The sequence below is a fragment of the Pteropus vampyrus genome, unplaced genomic scaffold (assembly GCF_000151845.1).
Source record: "Pteropus vampyrus isolate Shadow unplaced genomic scaffold, Pvam_2.0 Scaffold80, whole genome shotgun sequence".
Lineage (NCBI taxonomy): Eukaryota > Metazoa > Chordata > Mammalia > Chiroptera > Pteropodidae > Pteropus > Pteropus vampyrus.
The window spans coordinates 6,041,239-6,047,331 of record NW_011888861.1 but is presented as its reverse complement, the minus strand read 5'-3'; the positions used below and the strand labels follow the sequence as shown (position 1 = coordinate 6,047,331).

Genomic DNA, 6,093 nt, shown 5'->3' with positions numbered 1-6,093 from the left:
TGTCCACCACTCACCTCCTGCTGTGCGGCCCGGTTCCTAACAGGCCACAGGCTGGTTCCAGTTTGTGGCCTGGGAGTTGGAAACTCCCGACTTAGAGTGAAGAACTCCAAAATGGTGAAGGTACAATGTGGAAGCAGCCTGGGTTATAGTTTGAGAAAAACAAGGAAAGTTGCCTGTGAATGAGAAATAGTTCTGTTTGTGTTAGCCACTGAAATTTCCAGGATTACTTGTTACTGCAGCACAACTAATCCTAGCCTGAATATTATGTCACTTTGAAAATCTGGAATAATCAAATAGATCGGGGATTTAAAACAGCACAACAGCGGGGAGCCAAGGGCTTTGATGGAGACATGACCAAGTCCAAGAACCACACCCCACACAACTAGTTCTGAAAATGGCACAGATATTCCATAGAGAAACTCCTATCACAAAGATACGAATCTCTTAAGGGCACAGGCCCCAAGTTCTTGAGGAACATGTGCTTTACCAAGAAGAACAATAAGAAGGGCCTGAAGAAGATACAGGCCAACAATGCTAAGGCTATGAGTGTACGTGCTGAGGCTATTTCAAGGCCTTTGCAATGTCCAGGGAGGTCAAGCCCAAGATCCCAAAAGGCAGCAGCCACAAGCTCAATTGACTTGTTTACATTTCTCACCCCAAGTTTTGGGAAACGTGTTCATGCCCGCATCACCAAGGGTCTCAGGCTCTGCTGGCCAAAGTCCCAGGCCAAAGCTGAAACCAAGGCTCTGGCTGAGGCTGCAGCTCACCTTCAGCTCAGGCACAGGCTCCCAAAGGTGTCCAGGCTCCCACGAAGGCTACAGAGTAGAGGCCCCTGTCTGCCCATGTAAAGACGGAAGGACTGGTGTGACCCATGGGCTGCTGTTCGCATGGGGTTTGTGTCCTTCTGTGATGTTTATAGAGATAAACCTGAGGCAGGGTCTTTCAAAATAAATAAACAAATAAAATAAGCACAATAAAGAATATCAAAGACAGAGGATATTCGTAACATGATTTAGGGACAAGAAAATATAAAAGAATATATTGTATATAGTGTTTATATATTTTTTAAAAAGGTTAAACTATCAAACTCGAGAGATAGGATACATAGTAGAATGTATATAGTTGAAGAAATTATTAGTGAACTGCAATATCAGATGCAGAAAGATTCCCAGAAGAGAAATTATAGTACAATCAGGAAATGAAAGGGAAGAATTAAATAGAACAAGGAGGGGCAATACTGATAACTGATGATAATGAACTATGAATTGAGGACTATAAATAACTCAAATCTGCATCTGACTTTATAAAAATAGGAAAATAGGAAAAAAACAAAAGTAAAATAAATATATGACCAGCATCAAGAGTCTGGGTTCTGGACCTGATTCTAGCTTGCTAACATGCTGTGTATCTTGGGCAAATAGTTCAGCCCTCTGAAGTCTCACTTCCCTAACCTACATAATCTTAAAGAGAAGGAATCAGACAGCTTGGGACTGACTCCTAGCTCAGTGACTACTTGCCCTCTTTACATACTCATTTCTTTATATGTCAATTAAAGGTAATAATATGTAATAATACAATGACATGTTCCTGGCACACAGTAGGTACTTCCCACTCCCTTTATTTTAGAAAAATTCTAGGTCAAAAATTCAGATTCTAGTTCAATACAGTTATTTTACAAGTGAAAAATTAAAAAAATAGAGAGATTAAATAATTGTCAGAAAACATATTCATTAGGTAAGTATTTCAATTGTGACTGGAACTCAGCTCTGCTGTAGGACTGTAGGTCCCTCCAGCAAATCACTAGTTGTTCACTGATGATGTTGAGCTTAATCATTAGAAAACTAGATCTCCTTTTATGGGCATTTCATTTTTTATAAGTTATTCAGTTTCTCATTTAACCTAATGAAATAGTCTCATTTTACAGCTATCGAGTGAAGAGGTTGGTGGTTTGCTCCACAGCACTGGGAAAGTTAGGAGCTGCGAAGGATTAGAACTTGCTTTTCCTTAAAATGAACTCCAGGGTCAAGAGAAAGAAAAAATGTGAATAAACTTATACCCCATAAGAATGATACTATCTTTAATATCTCTTCAAGGGCAGTGAAGGAATATTATTTTCCATTATTGTATTATTTTCTATTATAAATATAGTAAATGGTTAGTTAGAAAATTGGAAAATATGAAAATGTATTAGGAAGAAAATAAATGAGAGTGCCACCATCTAAACAACATCATTCTTAGTTCTGGTAAATTTCTTTCTCTTTTATTTTCCAGTAAGATCTTATTCATACATTCAAGTGTATAAATTTATATTTTGCCATTGACCCTTAACATTATAACATAAGTGCTTCATGTTATTTTATATTCTCCTTAACACTTCTTATTAAATGGTCATATAATATTTTATTGAGAATAGAAATTTATTTAACTATTCCTCTGATAACCACTTGGGCTGTTTCCAATTTTCTGCTGTTACAATAGGATTGTAATAAATCTTTTTATGAATAAAAGTTTCTGTATTAAAGACTATTGGACTAAAGAATATAAACAATTGCAAAGCTTGTGGCACAGAGTAATTCTCTAAAAGGATATATTCAATCTATATATAAACTGTCATTTTAAACTTTCAGTTTATTAATTTTAAATTTATTATTATACGTATTTATATTTAAAATAAAATAGAAGCATTTAAAAAATTAATGTGATGATTGTGAACATTTTACATGATGCAGAGATGAATAATGTTGAAAATGAAATTACTCCATAATGCTATTTCATAGAGTAATTACTGTCTACAGTTTGTTGTATATTCTTCTGGATTTTTTGATATGCATATACTGACATTTATTGCTGTTATTATTAGTTTTAGAAACATGCATAGCTCTTTGCATTTTGTCTTTTTCATTTATTGGTAGACGTTATATATCTTGTCACATTGGCACATGTAGATCTACTTCATTCTTTTTAGTAGCTGCATGGTGTGAAATTAACACAATTTCTTTATCTTATCTCCTTCAATAGACATTTGGGTGAGTTTCAAGTATTCTCTTACAAACAATGCTGCAATGAAAGTTCTTGTATATGTCTTTTATTATTAATGAAAATTTACTGCTGTGAAAATGTGACTTTAAAAATAATTGTTAGCAAGATCATTCTCAGTGAGCTGAAACATATGATATTTAAACATCATTTAAATTTTAAAATTTGAATTTCGTCATTTCCATTAAAACTAGATTAAAATCACAATGATCTTTTCCTCTTATATAGGAACGAATTTTCTTGCCCAGATGGGACATAAAGCTCCTTAAATTGAAATTCATTGCATAAGGGCTCTGATGGCCCTTAACAGATGGAAGAGCAATCTCATTTGGATGGTTAGGTTACGTAATTCAGTGCTCATCACAGAACTCTTCAGATAGCCTCAGACAAGAGGTTCTGTGGCAAAGGCAGGTGAAGAGGCTGTGGATTTACTCTACTGGTTTCTTTGTGTGTATTTATTTGTTCGTGTCAATTAGACTAAAATCTGAGATCCAAGCAGTATAACATGGTCTTGCCTAATGACTAACCTTGGGACCTCAAAAATCAAGCATTTGGATACCAGTTGGAATTCAAATAGTTTCTTTTTAAACGACCTTGGGAGGATCGGTCCACCTCTCTGAAGGTCTCATTTTCGTAAGTATGCCAGACAAGGCCTCTATTAGGAGGATATGATATTAATATTGAATATTAATATTCATTCACAGATATTTATTGAGCCCTATGTGCCAAGAACTGTTCTAAGTAGTAGGGGTGTAGGTAGAAATAAAATAGATGGTGATATTACTTTTCTCAGCTGGAGATAATCAATTGATCTACTTGGATTTAATCAACATACCCCCACCAAAATTTAGCCTTTATGCATTTCATCTTGTTAGTAATTAAGGCTACACCATAGCAAACTTATTAGCCAAACCAAAAAAACTTGTCTGAACTTATCCACTCAACAAGATTCTCTTTCTCCTGCCTTATATTATGCCTGCATTGCTAAAGTTAACACATAATTTCAACACACACTATAATTCCTTCCTTCCTTCCTTCCTTCCTTCCTGTAACAGTGCCTAGAATAAGCACCTAGAACAGTGATTGGTACATAATAGGTGCAAAATAAATTTTTGTTGACTTTTTAATTCACAAATATGAATTGTCCAAACTTCAGGCACTGTGACTAGCTTTGGAGTATATACAAGGATAAATAAAATACTATTTTTGCTTTTAACAATCTCAATCTAGTTAGGAGATAGGCATATCAACCAGAAAATAATGAATATTTTAAGAATCATGTGCACAAGTGTGTCTAACCCCATCTTCCTAACTAAAGTTGTTATTTCTCATTTTACTGTACTATTCTTTGACTACTCCAGACTTTTTAATTTGCCTAAAATTGGCAGACCAGATACGTCAAAACAACTTTTTTGTTACTGTGCTTTGGTGAATAAGAGATTACATTTTCTATCCTTTTCAAGGATGTGTTTGAAGGCAGAACTGGTTAAATGTTTTATTTGTGAAGATCCTAATTCCATGGTAACCACGACAAATGAACTTTTGCTATAAGTTTTGATGAGCTTATTTTTAGTTAGAACAATTACATTTTTTGTTATTTAAGAGATCCCTTAATCTAATCTGATCTCTGATTTTTAACTTTCTCTCAGTCAAAGGCTGTGGTCGGCTAGACAAATCAGAATCAATTTATTTTTCAAACCAGTAGCATAATCTGTGAATCATTGGTCTCAGGCAGATTTGATGATATTTATTGTAGGATTGCTAGACATCCTAAATCTTCTTTCTCATATTTATGCATATTAGGAAGATCAATGAAATTCAAGAAAAATTATTCGGTGCTTTCCGTAGAATTACGTTTAAATGTGAAGAAGTAGTGGATCTGAGAAATTTTCATTTCCCGTAGGTCACTTTTAATGTTCTACCCATAGATGGCAGCAAGTGACCACTCTGATAAATCATTAGGCCTCTAGCCAGTCCTTGTCAGGCCCATATGCTATAAAACAGTAGTGAAGGGAAGAATGTGGAAGATGACAAATTACATCTCTGGAGGATGCTTCAGTTTGTTGTCTAAGATGAGACTCTTCTCTTCAGAGCAGGAGGACTTTGTTTTGTTTGATTGTCCTTCTGAGGCTTAAGAGAACCCCAGCAGCATTAAAGGAATGGTCAAAGCCGGCAGGGAGGGTCAAGGCCGAGCAGGGAGGGCTTGTGGCTTGGGGATTCCCTGGATTGTCCAGTTTTTTTCTGCCTTTTGCCTCAACTCATTCAACTTGAGTGTTATGAAATGCAAATTCCTCTGATAATTCAGCCTTGTCCATTTGGTACGTGTAGATCGGGAGTTGGAGTCACTCTCTCATTTCCCAACTTCCTAGTAAATTGAATTCTGTGGCAGCCCCTGTCTGAGTCCTCATGTGTACCACGGGCCCCATGAGTTTGGGAAGTCAACCTGCAGATGACTTTAGACAGAATAATTTAAATAAGGTATAAATGGGTATCTATATATACAAAAAAGGCATATATTATGCTTTTTATTCTGTGCTTATTTGTCAAGTATTATACCAAATACTTTATATACAGCATCTCATTTACTACTCACAAGAGCTCTGTAAATTCGAGGTTATGAATTGTATTTGATCAATGAGGAAATGGAAGTGAATTAACCTGTTCAAGTCTACAAATCTGGTTTAAACTGCTTTGACTAGTTCAAGGAGGCTCCTTCTTGAAAGGTGGCAAGACTTTGACCTTCTCAGTCAGTACTTACAGATTACTTCCATGTGCATTACAAAAGATTTCACACAGGTGTGAATGGGTTAGGGAAGACAAAGTGTGAGGCATTGCTATACTCAGGAAGACAGCTTTTTCTTAAACTTCGTTATTATTATTTTTGAATCTGGGAGAAGAGGCAGGTCAGAATGCATAGATGGTGGTGAGGGAGTGTTAAAAAGAAGAAAGTGAAGGAGCAGGAAATAAAATTGCTTGGGGATTTGGGAATTTTTGAGAGGTGAAGTGAAATAATATGCAAAAGTGTCCATGAAATAGTGCCCGTTTCATTTTTTATTA

The 6,093-nt window shown here is 35.7% G+C and overlaps 1 pseudogene; it reads left to right on the top strand.

Moving 5' to 3' along the window:
- The first annotated feature begins 350 nt into the window (after positions 1–350).
- On the top strand, positions 351–826 carry LOC105293953 (annotated as a pseudogene).
- Positions 827–6,093: the final 5,267 nt, after the last annotated feature.